Below are 17,069 nucleotides of genomic sequence, written 5' to 3'. Positions count from 1 at the left end.
CCTTTCCCTCTCTTTCTCTCTCACATATAGGCATCCCCATTCATTTTCTCTTTCTCTCTCTCACACACACACACACCATTCCCTTTCTCTCTCTCTCTCTCTCATATAAACATCTCCATTCCATTCACTCTCTCTCACTCACATGCACATCCCCATTCCCTGTCTTTCTCTCTCCCACCTCGACATCCCCATTCCTTTTCACTCTCTCTCTCCCCCACATCGACATTCCCATTCCTTTTCACTCTCTCTCTCCCCCACATCGACATCCCCATTCCCTTTCACTCTCTCTCACTCACACGCACATCCCCATTCCGTCTCTCTCTCGCTCACTCACATGCACATCCCCATTCCCTTTCCTTCTCTCAAATAAACATCCCCATTGCCTTGCTCTCTCTCTCTCACATAGACATCCCCATTCCCATTCTCTTTCTCTCTCACACACACATCCTCAATCCCTTTGTCGCTCTCTCTCTCATATAGACATCCCCATTCCCTTTATCTCTCTCACACACAAACATCCCCATTTGCTTTATATCTGTCTGCTTCACAGACAACCCCATTCTCTCTCTCCCTTTGTTTGTATCACTCATACAAAGACACATCCCCATTACCTTTCTCTATCTCTCACATAGACCCAAATTACCTTTCTATCTCTCTCTTTCACACTCATCCCCAGTCCCTTTCCCTCTCTTTCTGTCTCTCACATAGACATCCCCACTCATTTTCTCTCTCTCTCTCTGACACACACACACACACCCATTCCCTTTCTGTCTCTCTCATATAAACATCTCCATTCCCTTACTCTCTTTCACAGTCAGAAACACATCCCCATTCCCGTTCTCTCTCTCTCTCTAACATTGACATCCCCATTCCCATTCTTTCTCTCTCTCGCACACACTTATTCACAATCTCTTTCTTTCTCACACAAACACAGCCCCATTCCCTTACTCTCGCCTGCTCTTATTCGCTCACACACACACAAAATCCCTTACCCTTTCTCTATGTCTGTCTCTCACACACACACAAACATCTGCATTCCCTTTCTCTCTCTCTGTCACACACACATCCCCATTCCCTTTCTCTCTCTCTTACATAGGTATCCCCAATCCCTTTCTCTCTCATTCTCACACAAATAGAAATCCCCATGCCGTTTCTCTGTCTGTCTCCTTCATACACACAATCCAATTCTCTTTCTCTCTCACACACACAGATATTCTCATTCCCTTTCTCTCTCACACACATAGACCTTTCCATTCCCTTTCTCTCTCTCACAAAGACTCCCCAATCCCTTTCTCTCTCTCTCATATAGACATCTCCATTCCCTTTCCCTCTCTCACACAGACATCCCCATTCCTTTTCTCTCTCACACACACACAGACATCCCCATTCGCTTTGTATCTGTCTGCTTCACACACAACTCCATTCTCTCTCTCTCTCTCTCTGTTTGTATCACTCATACAAAGACACATCCCCATTACCTTTCTCTATCTCTCACATAGCCCCAAATTACCTTTCTCTCTCTCTCACACTCACACTCAGCCCCAGTCCCTTTCCCTCTCTTTCTGTCTCTCACATAGACATCCCCACTCATTTTCTCTTTTTCTCTCTCACACACACCATTCCCTTTCTCTCTCTCTCTCATATAAACATCTCCATTCCCTTACTCTCGTTCACAGTCAGAGACACGTCCCCATGCCCGATCTCTCTCTCTCTAACACAGACATCCCCATTCCCATTCTCTCTCTCTCTAACACAGACAACCCCATTCCCGTTCTTTCTCTCTCTAACATAGACATCCCCATGCCCCATCTCTCTCTCTGTAACATAGACATCCCCATTCCCATTCTCTCTCCCTCTAACATTGACATCCCCATTCCGTTCTTTCTCTCTCTCTCACACACACTTATTCACAATCTCTTTCTTTCTCACACAAACACAGCCCCATTACCATACTCTCGCCTGCTCTCATTCACACACACACACACACAATCCCTTTCCCTTTCTCTCAGTCTGTCTCTCACACACAAATGTCTGCATTCCCTTTCTCTCTCTCTGTCACACACACATCGCCATTCCTTTTCTCTATCTCTCTCTGACACAATCACACACACACACTCTTTTCCATCCCTTTTCTCTCTCTCTCTATCTCTCTCTCTCTCTCTAACATAGGCTTTCCCAATCCCTTTCTCTCTCACTCTCACACAAATAGACATCCCCATTCCATTTCTCTCTCTCTCCTTCATACACACAATCCCATTCTCTTTCTCTCTCACACACACAGACATCCCCATTCCCTTTCTCTATCACGCATCACTATCGCCATCCTCATTCCCCTTCTCTCTCTCCCACAAAGACATCCCCATTCCCTTTCACACTGCCTATCTCACACACAGACACATCCCCATTCCATTTCTCTCTCTGTCTCCTTCACACACACAACCCCATTCTCTTTCTCTCTCACACACAGGCATCCCCATTCCCTTCCTCTCTCCCTCTCTCTCACATAGACATCCCCATTCCCTTTCTCTCTCACATAGACACTCCCATTCCATTTCTCTCTCTCGCTCATGTCGACATCACACTTCCCTTTTTTGTCTCTGTCTCTGACACGTACACATCCCCATTCTCTTTTTCTCTCTCACACACACACCTCCATTCCATTCCTCTTCCTCTCTCTCCCTCTCACACACAGTCACAGATACATCCCCATTCCCTTTCACTCTCTCTCTCTCCCACGTCGCCATCACCATTCCCTCTCTCTCTCTCTTCTCCGTCGACAACCCCATTCCCTTTCTCTCTCTCTCTCTCCCCCCAGTCAACATCTCCATTCCCTTTTCTCTCTCTCTCTCTCCCCCACATCAACATCCCCATTCCCTTTCTCTCTCTCTCCCACATTGACATCCCCATCCCCATTCCCTTTCTCTCTCTCTCTCTCTCCCCCCCACTTCAACATCCACATTCCCTTTCTCTCTCTCCCACGTCAACATCCTCATTCCCTTTCTCTCTCTCTCCCACGTCACCATCCTCATTCCCTTTCTCTCTCTCTCCCACGTCACCATCCCCGTTCCCTTTCTCTCTCTCTCTCTCTCTCTCTCCCACCTCGACATCCCCATTCCCTTTCTCTCTCTCTCCCACCTCGACATCCCCATTCCCTTTCTCTCTCTCTCTCCCACCTCGACATCCACATTCCCTTTCTCTCTCTCCCACGTCAACATCCTCATTCCCTTTCTCTCTCTCTCCCACGTCACCATCCCCATTCCCTATCTCTCTCTCTCTCTCCCACCTCGACATCCCCATTCCCATTTCTCTCTCTCTCCTCCACATCGACATCCCCATTCCCTTTCTCTCTCTCTCCCCCACCTCGACATCCCCATTCCTTTTCTCTCTCTCTCCCACCTCGACATCCCCATTCCCTTTCTCTCTCTCTCCCACCTCGACATCCACATTCCCTTTCTCTCTCTCTCCCCCACCTCAACATCCCCATTCCCTTTCTCTCTCTCTCTCCCCCACCTCAACATCCCCATTTCTTTTCTCTCTCTCTTTCCCACGTCGAAATCCCCATTCCCATTTCTCTCTCTCTCCTCCACATCGACATCCCCATTCCTTTTCTCTCTCTTTCCCATGTCGACATCCCCATTCCCATTTCTCTCTCTCTCTTCCACATCGACATCCCCATTCCCTTTCACTCTCTCTCACTCACACGCACATCCCCATACCCAGCCTCTCTGTCTCTCTCTCTCCCCCACCTCGACATCCCCATTCCCTTTCTCTCTCTCCCACCTCGACATCCCCATTCCCTTTCTTTCTCTCCCACCTCGACATCCCATTCCTTTTCGCTCTCTCTCTTTCCCCCCGACATCGACATCCCCATTCCGTTTCGCTCTCTCTCACTCATACGCACATCCCCATTCCCTTTCTCTCTCTCCCACCTCAACATCCCCACTCCCTTTCTCTCTCTCTCTCTCCCACCTCGACATCCCCATTCCTTTTCTCTCTCTCTCTTCCCCACATCGACATCCCCATTCCCTTTCGCTCTCTCTCACTCATACGCACAGCCCCATTCCCTTTCTCTCTCTCCCACCTCGACATCCCCATTCCCTTTCTCTCTCTCTCTTCCCCACCTCGACATCCCCATTCCTTTTCTCTCTCTCTTTCCCACGTTGACATCCCCATTCCCGTTTCTCTCTCTCGCCCACATCGACATGCCCATTCCCTTTCACTCTCTCTCACTCACAGGCACATCCCCATTCGCTTTCACTCTCTCTCACTCACAGGCACATCCCCATTCCCTGTCTCTCTCTCTCTCACTCACACGCACATCCCCATTCCCTGTCTCTCTCTCTCTCGCTCACACGCACATCCCCATTCCCTGTCTCTCTCTCACTCACCGGCACATCCCCATTCCCTTTCCTTCTCTCTTGTGCGTGTGTCTATGTGCACGTGTGTGTCTGTGACTTTGTGTTTATGCATGCGTCTGTGAATGTGTGTGTATGCACAACCGTGAGTTTGTGTATGTTGCTGTCTGCTCACAGGCGTATTTGTGTGTGCTCGTCTGTCTATGTGCACCTGTATGTCTGTGTGCATATCTGTGTTTACATATGTGTGTGTATGTATTTATGCATTTGTGTGTGTGTGTGCAAGCGCACGGGTCTGCATGCTCACTTCTGTCTGTGTGTGTCTGTATGCATACATCGGTCTGTGTGCTTCTGTGCACGTGTGTCTGCGCCGTGTGTGCACGCATGTCTGTGTCTATTTATGTATGTTTGTGTATGTATATGCGCATGTTGCAACAATTTCTTTCCTACCCCAAAAACGGTTTGAATTAATGAATAATAAATAACCCTTACTTCTCTTCCAATCTGAAAGAGTTTGCTGTGTGTCACTTTAAAATCTGGGCTTCACAGAAGGTGTTTTGTGGGGAGGGGGCTGTAAAAGACACCACGGTCCACTTCAAAAGGTAAGTAAGGTAAACATTCAAAGACATTGTGACTCCATGATTTGGCTCTGCTGCCTCACAGCACCAGAATTCCGACCTCGGGCAACCGTCCTCATGGAGTTTGCAAATTCTTCCCGTGTCTATGTGGGTTTCCTCTGGGCGGTCCTGTTTCCTCCCACTGTCCAAAGATGTGCAGGATTAGGGTAGATTGGCTGTGCTAAACTGCCCCATAGTGCCCTGGGATCTGCAGGCTAGCCATGGGAAGTACAGGGTTACAGGGACTGAGCACAGACATGTATAACACAGTAATAGACTCTTCAGTCCCCCTCGTCCACGTCAACCAGATATCCTAAATTAATCCAGTCCCATGTACCAGCATTTGGCTCATATCCCCCCAAACCCTTCCTATCCACGTACCCACCCAGATGCTTTTTAATGTTGTAACTGTATCAGTTTCCACCACTTCCTCTGGCAGCTCATTCCATCGACACACCACCCTCGGCATGAAAAGGTGGTCCCTCAGGTCCCGTTTATATCTTCCCTCCAACCCCCCCAATCTGAAACCTATGCCCTCTAGTTTTAGACTCCCTGCTCTGATGGGAATGAAAGAGACCATGCCTGGGACAGGGTAGCGGCTTCTCCCAGGGTTGGTGTGGACTCGATGGGCCAAAAGGCCTGCTTCCACACTGTAGGGATTCTAAGCGACTTGATTCAAGGGCACTCAGGAATGGGCGACAGATGCCACCAATGCCAGGGTCCCTGTGTGAAGTGGCTCGGAAATGCTCATTAAAAACTAGATTTTCCTTCCCCCACATGAAGTTAGGTAGTTAGATTGTGGGAGGTGGGGAATCCTACATTGGCTGTAATCTCAGCGACTGCCAGAATAAACTGGAGGGTGTGAAAAGGAAGGGGGAAGAAATTAAAAAAGGGAGACCTTGCATTGAGGCTAGTGCAATGCAACTCTCCAACACTACTGCAGCAGAAGGAAATTCCCCTGGGATGGACAATCCAGTCTAATAGCTGGCGTGTCCAAAGTGAAAGACAGTGTGAATGTACATATGCACATCTCTGTCCTCCCTCACCCTGCCTCATTCACCAAATCAACCCCCCCCCGCCGCCCCGCACCATACGCATTCCCCCGTAACAATGAGCGAACCACGAGGAGATATTCAAAACCTTCTTTTAAACACCTTCAGAGATTTAGGCAAAAAAATGTTTTTTTAAAAAAAAACAAAGCAAAGTCGCCTATAATACAGCGCACCGATTAATTTGATCGAAACATGCTTTTTGTTTTGCATTTACACCTGTTCGTTTGCATCTACCTCTTGCAAGCATTTAACCTAACCAAAAATATATCATTATCTTGCCAATGACACAAAGCAAACGGCTATGCATCTGCTTCCTGCAGATAAAAGAGCATTTATCCACATTGCATTGCTGCTTTTACTGGTCGAGGGAGTTCGGGGGGGGGGGGGGGGGGGGGAGGGAGGGAGGTGTAAAGAATAGATGTCGGGAACAAAAGTAAGAGGCCAGTTTTCAATCTCCCTCCCTACCACCACGCCCCCCCCCCAACAAAAAATTATGGCCATTTAGGCCGAATGAAGTTGAAGGCTGTATCTCTGCAGATCCCGGTGAATTTACAAGCCTGGCAACCGCCAATGCACCACCCTCCTACCCCGCAACCCCCATTTGCCTTTTCTTCTTTTCTGCAACACAAGCCACCCCAATTCCACACCTTTTAATTGATTTCAAGAGGGGAGGGCGGGTTAATATACACAAGACATTAATTTCCGCCTCTCTCCCCTCAGGGAGGGGAAAAAAATTACGAATGTGTGCGCCAAATTAATGTAAGTCTTTGCATTTCGCCAATTGTGCGCTCCCCTTTTTGGATACTAATGTCGGAATTTTGATTAAAATAAACTGGTGGAAAAACAAAGTTTATTATGCAAACAATTGTTGCCCTCCACCCCAAAATAACCTACAAATTAATGGGGGATAAATACGTCCATTTTCTTATTATGTCACATCTTTGTTGCACTCTTCATTTTATTTTTGCATTCCACGGTAAAGTATGCTGACTTCACCTCTTGCCAGCACTTTAATCTGCTGGAAATGCTATTTTTTTGTGCATTTTCTATTTGAGTGTTGTTTTCCTGCATGGCTTAAAACCGTCAGAAACTCCTGCAAATCTCTGCTACTGCAGGAACAGAGTCCCAGCTTTGCTGCATTAGCTTATTCCCCCTCCCCTCCCGTCTCTCCTGTTGCAATCAATAAAGAGGCGCTCTAAATTATGCAAACAGCAGATATTAATATGCAAAAATTAAGAAGACAGACAGAGAAGAGAGTGCACATTACCGGCGCTTCCATCGGTGGGCGCTGACTCCATTCAAGAGCAGGCAGCCTGGATCCGGAGCACGCCCCAGCCGCGCGTCGCCGGGCAACCAGCCTGTCAGTCAACCTGTCAATCTCCAGGGCTTTCGGGCCCGCCCTTTCGCCCGGGCCCGTTGCCGAGCAACTAGCCTGCCAATCGGTGAGTGTCCCTCCGGCTCCGCCCCCTCCCACGGTGCACCGCCCCTGCCTCGCGTTGCCGGGCAACCAGCCTGCCAATCAGTAAGGGGCCCTCCGGCTGTGGCCCAACCTTCGGAACCCGCACCAGCCGCACGTTGCCGGGCAACCAGCCTGCCAAATAGAAACAGACCTCCGGGTCCGACCCCCAACCCGAGCTATGAGCCCGCCCCTGCCACACGTCGCCGGGCAACCAGCCTGTCAGTCAGCCGGTTGTGGTTCGCGCCCCGCCTCCTTCTCCCAGTGTCCGCACCCTTCACGCCGCCATGAACTAATCGCACGCAAATTGCTTGACGTCAACTCACCCCGACCCCTCACGGCCGCTGATGTGGGGTGGCGGAGCCGCGCAGCCGCAGAGCAAGATCATCTTCCCTGTATCACTGAGGCTGGCCCGGGATCTTGGGTCGAAAGTTCGAGCCCCGCTCCGGACGAACGCTAAACTTACCTTCTTCCCACTGTAATATTTTCAGTCGACATAGTTTCTCGTTGATCTTTTCAAAACATAAAATAGAAATAAAAAATACAATAAATAAATTAAAATAAAACTTTAAATAATTTAGATCATGTTGAATTGCTGTAGTTTTGGCAGTCCTGACTTAGAACATAGAACATAGAACAGTACAGCACAGAACAGGCCCTTCAGCCCACAATGTTGTGCCGACCATTGATCCTCATGTATGCACCCTCAAATTTCTGTGACCATATCCATGTCCAGCAGTCTCTTAAATGTCCCCAATGACCTTGCTTCCACAACTGCTGCTGGCAACGCATTCCATGCTCTCACAACTCTCTGCGTAAAGAGCCTGCCTCTGACATCCCCTCTATACTTTCCACCAACCAGCTTAAAACTATGACCCCTCGTGCTAGCCATTTCTGCCCTGGGAAATAGTCTCTGGCTATCAACTCTATCTATGCCTCTCATTATCTTGTATACCTCAATTAGGTCCCCTCTCCTCCTCCTTTTCTCCAATGAAAAGAGACCGAGCTCAGTCAACCTCTCTTCATAAGATAAGCCCTCCAGTCCAGGTAGCATCCTGGTAAACCTCCTCTGAACCCTCTCCAAAGCATCCACATCTTTCCTATAATAGGGCGCCCAGAACTGGACGCAGTATTCCAAGTGCGGTCTAACCAAAGTTTTATAGAGCTGCAACAAGATCTCACGACTCTTAAACTCAATCCCCCTGTTAATGAAAGCCAAAACACCATATGCTTTCTTAACAACCCTGTCCACTTGGGTGGCCATTTTAAGGGATCTATGTATCTGCACACCAAGATCCCTCTGTTCCTCCACGCTGCCAAGAATCCTATCCTTAATCCTGTACTCAGCTTTCAAATTCGACCTTCCAAAATGCATCACCTCGCATTTATCCAGGTTGAACTCCATCTGCCACCTCTCAGCCCATCTCTGCATCCTGTCAATGTCCCGCTGCAGCCTACAACAGCCCTCTACACTGTCAACGACACCTCCGACCTTTGTGTCGTCTGCAAACTTGCTGACCCATCCTTCAATTCCCTCGTCCAAGTCATTAATAAAAATTACAAACAGTAGAGGCCCAAGGACAGAGCCCTGTGGAACTCCACTCACCACTGACTTCCAGGCAGAATATTTTCCTTCTACTACCACTCGCTGTCTTCTGTTGGCCAGCCAATTCTGTATCCAAGCAGCTAAGTTCCCCTGTATCCCATTCCTCCTGACCTTCTGAATGAGCCTACCATGGGGAACCTTATCAAATGCCTTACTGAAGTCCATATACACCACATCCACAGCTCGACCCTCATCAACCTTTCTAGTCACATCCTCAAAAAACTCGATAAGGTTCGTAAGGCATGACCTACCCCTCACAAAGCCGTGTTGACTGTATTTGATCAAGCCATGCTCTTCCAGATGGTCATAAATCTTATCCCTCAGAATCCTTTCTAACACCTTGCAGACGACAGACGTGAGACTTACCGGTCTATAATTGCCGGGGATTTCCCTATTTCCTTTCTTGAAGAGAGGAATTACATTTGCCTCTCTCCAGTCCTCAGGTACGACTCCAGTGGAGAGCGAGGATGCAAAGATCTTCGCAAGTGGCGAAGCAATTGCATTTCTCGCTTCCCAAAGCAGCCGAGGACAAATCTGATCCGGGCCTGGCGACTTGTCAATCTTAATGTTTGACAAAATTTTCAGCACATCGGCTTCGTCTATCTCTCTCCATTCCTCGTGGGCCTGACTTCTTTTGTAAGGTACGATTACATGATTAATTTTGAGTCCCCAAGACAAGCTCTTGCTCAAAAAAAGTTTGAATTGTAGAATCCCTACTGCGTGGAAGCAGGCCATCCATCCCATCAAGTCCACTCCGACCCTCCGAATCTAGCCGGCCCCCTAACCTGTAATCCTGCATTACCCTACCTTACACATTCCTGGACACTTTGGGCAATTTCGCATGGCCAATCCAAAGGAAACCAGAGCACTGGAGGAAACCCAGGCAGATATGGGGAAGATGTGAAAGCTCCACACAAACCATCGCCCAAGGCTAGAATCAAACTCAGGTCCCTGGCACTGTGAGGCAGCAGCACTAACCAGTGAGGCATTCAAGTTGGTACCCTATCCACCACCATCAATATTCACTCCTTCTACCGATGATACACATTTGCAGCAGTGTGTAACAACTACAAGATGCACTGCAGCAAATGACAAACGTGGATAACATTAAGACAAACCCACTGGTAATTTATATCGGGGGCGAGCGAATAGCCAGTCAAAGAGTCAGGCCCACGAGGGAAAAAAGTGGCAATCTGTGTGTGAAAACTGAAGTGACGGCTGAAAGTTAAAATGAACACTTGCGCCTGTATTTTCAATCCAGAATTACAGAATATTGTTATGGCAAAGAAAGCAGCCATTTGGACATCGTACCTGCACTGGCTCTGTGCCAATGTCCTTTGTAGCACCCCCTAATCCCTGCACACCAATTTGAACGAAATAGTCATTAGTGCCCTCTTGAATGCCTCAACTGAATCTGCCTCCACATTTCCAAACAGGACTTCAGCCTCTAGTTACTCACTGTGTGAAAAAGTTCATTTTCTCACTTCAGCCTTGCACATCAGTATAAGATCTGTGTCCTTTTATTTTAATGTGCAAGCAGGAACAGTTTCTCCCTGTCTTTTCTCCTCAGCTGCTCATGATTTTGCAAACCTCTCAGCCTTCCTCTCTTCAAGGAGAACAGCCCCAACTTCTTTGAAGAGAAGGACAAATCCAAGTTTGGAAATTAGGGAGGGGCACTGTGATACACTGCACAAATTGTAATCGAGAGGGCGGAGGTATTAGTGGCTTTATCAGATTTGGAAGTAGATATGTTCCTTGGCCCAGATGAAATGTATCTCATGATGCTATGGGAAGCAAAGGAGGACATTAAAAGGGGTCTTGACATTATATTTCAAATCCTTTTTGGCCACAGAGGGGGGTGCCAGAGGACTGCTTAAATGCTTCCATTATTCAAGATAGACAGTAGGGATAAACCTGAAAGCTACAGGCCCCTGAGTCTAAACTCAGTGCTAGGGAGATGGTTGGAAACATTCTGAGGGAGGGAATTAATTCCCACTCAGAAAGGCATGGATTAATCGAGGATAGTCAGCATGGCTTTGTAAGAGGGCAACCATGCCGGAGAGATGTTGACAGAAATTTTTGAGGTGACCAGGTGTTCACGGGAGGATATTGCGGTGGACATAGATTTAGATTTTATTATCACTTACACTCATAGCAGACCCCATAGCATGTTAGCTCAGAGTACAAAGGGACCTTGATCAGATGGGCTGAGGAGTGGCAGCTGGAGTTTAATCTAGATAAATGTGGGGTTCTGCATTTTGGTAGGGTGAACCAGGACAGGAGTTATACACTTAATGGTAAGGTCTTGGGGCTGTTGCTGAACAATGAGACCTTGGAGTGCAGGTAGACAGGGTGGTGAAGAAGGCATTTGGTTGTGCCTGCCTTTATTGGTCAGTGCATTGAGGACAGGATTTGGGACGTCATGTTGCAGCTATCACCATGAGAATACTGCATTCACATCTGTCTTTCGCACTGTAGAAAATATGTTGCTAAACTTGAAAGGGTTCAGAAAAGATTGACAAGAATGTTGCTGGCGTTGGAGGGTTTGAGCTATAGGGAGTGGCTGAATAGAGTGGGGGTATTTTCTCTGGAATTTATAAAATCATGAGGGGCATGGATAGAGTGAATTGTCAAGGTCTTTGTCCCAGGGTAGGTGAGGCTAAAACTGGAGGGCATAGGTTTAAGGTGAGAGGAAAAAGATTTAAAAGAGACTTATGGGGCAATTTTTTCACGCTGTATGGAATAAGCTGCCAGAGGAAGTGGTGGAGGCTGGTACAATTACAGCATTTAAAAGGCATCTGGATGGGTATAACAATGGGTCAAATGCTGGCAAATGGGACTACATTAATTTGGGATAGCGAGTTTTGAGAAGATTTGTAGCTCAGGTTGAGGTTCTGGATGTAAGTTTGCTCGCTGAGCTGGAAGGTTCGTTTTCGGTTTCCTTGGGTTGGTGATGTCATTTCAACACAGACATCAATGCAGGAAATGACATCACCAACCCAAGGAAACCTAAACACATAAATAGAAAGCGGGACATAACACCAGCGCTTCACTGGAGGCTCACTGAGATGTTACCTAGAACGGTGACAAAACATTTGAAAACGAACCTTCCAGCTCAGCGAGCAAACTTACATCCATTAATTTGGGATACCTGGTCAGCATGAACCAGTTGGATCAAACAGTCTGTTTCCATGCTGTACAGCTATATGACTCTATGGATACAGGATTACAGGAGTACAGTGAAAAGAGTACAAAGTCGCCATTTTTTGTCGCCATCTCAGTATGCCAAAGACAGGTTAAAAACAGAAACACAAATAAAAGAAACAGCCAAAAGGAAAGGAAATGTTTCGATGACTCTGCCAAGCGTCCTCGCGTTCAGAAAAACAAAGCCACAATGTCCATCCCTCAGTCTGGCACCCCAGCTACCAATGCAATTGGAATGCCACAACCACCTCCGGTGTCAGGTACCCAGGCCCAGCCCTGGCCTGGAGCCTCACCACCACTGCTGGAACCGTGGTGCCATTCTAGATTTTGTAAAGACATTTGACAAAGCCTTGCATGGTAGACCAGTTCATTACATTTGGCAAATTGCATCCAAACTTGGCTTATTGGCAGGGGATGACTGCCGAAGGTGGTTTTTGTGACTGGAAGTCTATGTTTAGTGGTGTAATGTAAGGTTTAGCTCCTCACTGCTTTAGTCTTCATTAACGATCTACGCATGAATGTAAGGGATATGGTCAGTAAATTCGCAGGCAGCATGGAGACAAGTGATGTGATAAATAGTGAGGAGGAAAGCCTTAGGCTGCATGATGATATAGACAAGCTTATCCGATAGGCAGAACAGTGGAAACTGGTATTTAAACCCGAAATACATGGGGATCAGAGTGACCTGGTGTGCATGGTCACAGAACCTGGGAAGTCCAGGGGTCAGAGGGACCTTGATATGCATGTCCACAGACAGCAGGAGAGGTAGATATAATGTTTAAGAAAGCATTTGGGATGATTGTCTTTATTAGTCAAGTCATTGAAAGCAGGAACAAGGAGTTTATAATAGAGGTGTATGTAACCTTAGACCACAGATGTGATTCACACTAGAGAGCGTGCACAGGAGATTTATTGGAATGTTGCCTGGGCTAGAAGAATTCTGTTGTGAAAAGAAACTGGGAAGACTGGGGTTGTTCTCCTTACAGCAGGGAAGACTGAGGAGAGCATTGAGTGAGGTGTACAATGTTGTGAATGGCATAGATAGAAACCTTTCCCCTTAGTAGAAGGCTCATTAGCCAAGGGGCACAGTCTGACGATAAGCAGGAGGTTTGAATTGAATGAGCTTTATTGTCACATATACACAAATGACGACCATGAAAAGTATACAAGTCAACACTTACAGCACCATCTTGGTTACAAAGGTACCTGGAAAGAGCTTCTTCAGTTACAGGATTAGTCTTAGTGTCACAATGTCACCAACACAAGGTGCCATCTTCAGCAGAGAGTACCGAGATACAATCCTTAGTTACACAATAGAGAAATGAAGAAGAAAAAAAGTTACATTGCAGCTGTACAGAGTATAACCATAGATCAGAAAAACAAGGAGCAACGTTAAAAAGACAAACATCATCATTTCTCTCCCAAGGGTTCTCCACAGCAGACCAGTGCAGGGAGCCTCAATGTAGTCTGACCATTGGCTGCTGCCATGCTCCATTCTGGGCCCCTGCTGCCAGACTCCGCATTGGTCACTGGCATCCCCATTCCGAGCCGTTGATCACTGGCATCCCCGCTCCGGGCCGTTGGTCACTGGCATCCCTGCTCCGAGCTGTTGTTGCTGGCATCCCCGCTCCGGGCCATTGGTTGCTGACATCCCCGCTCCGGGCCGTTGGTCACTGGCATCCCCACTCCGGGCCTTGGTTGCTGGCATCCCCGCTCTGGGCCATTGGTCACTGGCATCCCCGCTCTGGGCCATTGGTCGCTGACATCCCCACTCCGGGCCACCGATCCTACTTCAATGACTTCAATGGAGAACCAGTGGATGTAGGGTACCTGGACTTTCAGAAAGCCTTTGATAAAGTCGGACATAGGAGATTAGTGAGCAAAATTAGGGCACATGGTATTGGGGGCAAAATACTGACTTGGATTGAAAATTGGCTGGCTGACAGGAAGCAAAGAGTAGTGATAAATGGGTCCCTTTTGGAATGGCAGGCAGTGGCCAGTGGGGTACCACAAGGTTCGGTGCTGGGACCGCAGCTGTTTACAATATACATTAATGATGCAGATGAAGGCATTAAAAGTAGTATTAGCAAATTTGCTGATGACACAAAGCTGGGTGGCAGTATGAAATGTGAGGAGGATGTTATGAGAATACAGGGTGACTTGGACAGGCTAGGTGAGTGGACAGATGTACGGCAGATGTAGTTTAATGTGGATAAATGCATGGTTATACACTTTGGTGGGAAGAACAGGAAGGCAGATTACTATCTAAATGGAGTCAAATTAGGTAAAGGGGAAGTACAACGAGATCTAGGTGTTCTTGTACATCAGTCAATGAAAGCAAGCATGCAGGTACAGCAGGCAGTGAAGAAAGCTAATGGCATGCTGGCCTTCATAACAAGAGGAATTGAGTATAGGAGCAAAGATGTCCTTCTGCAGCTGTACAGGGCCCTGGTGAGACCGCACCTGGAGCATTGTGTGCAGTTTTGGTCTCCAAATTTGAGGAAGGACATTCTTGCTGTTGAGGTAGTGCAGCGTAGGTTCATAAGGTCAATTCCCAGAATGGCGGGACTATCATATGTTGAAAGATTGGAGCAACTGGGCTTGTATACACTTGAGCTTAGAAGGATGAGAGGGCATCTGATTGAGATGTATAAGATTATTAAGGGATTGGACACTCTGGAGGCAGGAAGCATGTTTCCGCTGATGGGTGAGTCCAGAACCAGAGGACACAGTTTAAAAGTAAGGGGTAGGTCATTTAGAACAGAGTTGAGGAAAAACCTCTTCAACTTGAGAGTGGTGGATATATGGAATGCTCTGCCCCAGAAGGCAGTGGAGGCCAACTCTCTGAATACTTTCAAGAAAGAGATGAATAGAGCTCTTAAAGATAGTGGAATCACGGGTTATGGGGATAAGGCAGGAACAGGATATTGATAGTGAATGATCAGCCATGATCATAATGAATGGTGGTGCTGGCTCGAAGGGCCTGAATGGCCTACTCCAGCACATATTGTCTATTTTCTATGACCGAGAGACAGAGGTTGGGGCCGGGTATCAAGAAACCACAGATTGGAAGAAAAAGAGGGAATGAGAAATGAAAAAGAACAGGCAGAGCAGGCAAGACCCAGCTGGAGTGTCCTAATCTGCCTGTTCTAGGACAGGCAGATTTTAAGGAAAAATATTTTTGGTCAGCTGGTGTTGGATATCTGGAACTCACCATCAGAAAGAGTAGTAGTGACAAGAACCAGCAAGGAGCATTTCAAACTTTGTAGTGTAGCAGGCTGTGGTCCAAGTGTCGGAAAATGAAATTTGTATCGATAGATGCACAAAGTTTGGAGCAGACAGGGCTGGGCTGAACAGCCTTTCTCCATAATGTACAAACTCCAGCCCATGACCACAACCATCTAGAAGGCCATGGGCAGTTGATACATGGGAACACCAACATCAGAACGTGCCCCTCCAAACCACTCAACACTCGGGTACAAAAATAAAACACTGTGGATGCTGGAGATCTGGAATATTCAAAAAACCCCACAAAGTGCTGGAAAAACAAAGCAGGTACAGCGGCCTTTATCAAGAGAGATAAAAGTTTCCATTTTCAGATCAGCAAGAGACAGAAATGTGAAGGCTTTTACGCTATTGAAGAATAGGGAGTGGTAAGTAGAAGGAAAGGGAAGGTTAAGGGGAGATTATTTGATGAGGGAGACTAGAGATCAAAGATGGCACAGAGCAAACTCCAAGGGAGTGGTATTGGTTGGACTAAAGAACTCAAGTATTGATCCACAGGAGGTGTTAACAGTAGGATAAAGGTCAGCTCTGACCGAAAGCAAAAACATAAAACAAGCTCCACACACTAAGGAGAAAAGAACTGTTAAACCAAAATTGACCATCCTGATTTGGAACTATATTCTGTTACTTCACTTTTGCTGGGTTCTCCCATTAACTAAACTTTGACTGAGTAATACTGGCCCCATCCCCAAACCTACTCCTCAGGAACTCCACTATATACCTTCCTCCAGCTCTCCCCCTCTGTTACACTATCTGTACGTCTCTTGTCACCCTCTCTCTCTCTCTCTCTCTGTCCCAACCACAACCACCCAGCTCCCGCCCCACATCACACTCTTTCTATCCACTAATCAAAAAGCAAAATACTGCATATATCGGATACCTGAAATAAAAACAGAAAACATAACTTTTTAATGCTCATTTCCCCATTGGGCAGTTCCCACCCCAATTGCCCTGGAGAAGGTATTCTGATTTGGATTCTTGATCAGAATTCTGAAGCACTAAGGACTTTTTTCTAACATTTAACTCCAAGATTTAAGAAGACTGCTGTAGATAATGCTAATTCAGACACAGTCTGGGAAAGTCCTGTGTTGCACCCAAGGACTGTCACACCTGTAAAGTGTCAGGGAGACGTCAGAGAGAGATGTAGCAGGACTACTTGCCTCCCACTCTCAGCAGAAAGCAAAAGGCACACAGTTCTATATTACAAGTCCAAAATCACAAAACCGGGTGTGCTGGTTCCACAATCCGCACATCAATAATCACTCTCTCTACCCATTAGCTGTTTGCTTGGTTGGACCCAGGGTCATTGGTGTCTTCAAATTTTAGAATTATTCCTTTCAGCATTTCTGAATTTACCTTTTTCTATTGACCACAGGAAGTTCAAAGGAGCAACTGTCAGAGAAAAGGTTGAGGGAGAAAGACTGATGAAGCACAATCCAGGGGTCTTTCTAATTCCTTCGCATCAGTGAGTTAAAACCTGAACAATCAGAGCCT

The 17,069-nt window shown here is 47.1% G+C and overlaps 1 protein-coding gene across 1 annotated transcript in view; it reads right to left on the bottom strand.

The window, feature by feature from the left end:
- The window catches only part of pou2f2b (POU class 2 homeobox 2b), a 500,776-nt gene extending 493,374 nt beyond the window's left edge, over nt 1-7,402 (bottom strand). Inside the window, exon 1 of the mRNA XM_059641378.1 lies at nt 7,292-7,402. The gene's annotated coding sequence lies outside the window, so the exon portion shown is untranslated. The remainder of the gene's footprint in view (nt 1-7,291) is intronic.
- Between the last annotated feature and the right edge of the window lie 9,667 nt (nt 7,403-17,069).

This window comes from Stegostoma tigrinum, chromosome 41 (genome assembly GCF_030684315.1).
Source record: "Stegostoma tigrinum isolate sSteTig4 chromosome 41, sSteTig4.hap1, whole genome shotgun sequence".
NCBI lineage: Eukaryota > Metazoa > Chordata > Chondrichthyes > Orectolobiformes > Stegostomatidae > Stegostoma > Stegostoma tigrinum.
This window is presented reverse-complemented; position numbering and strand designations above follow the sequence as displayed.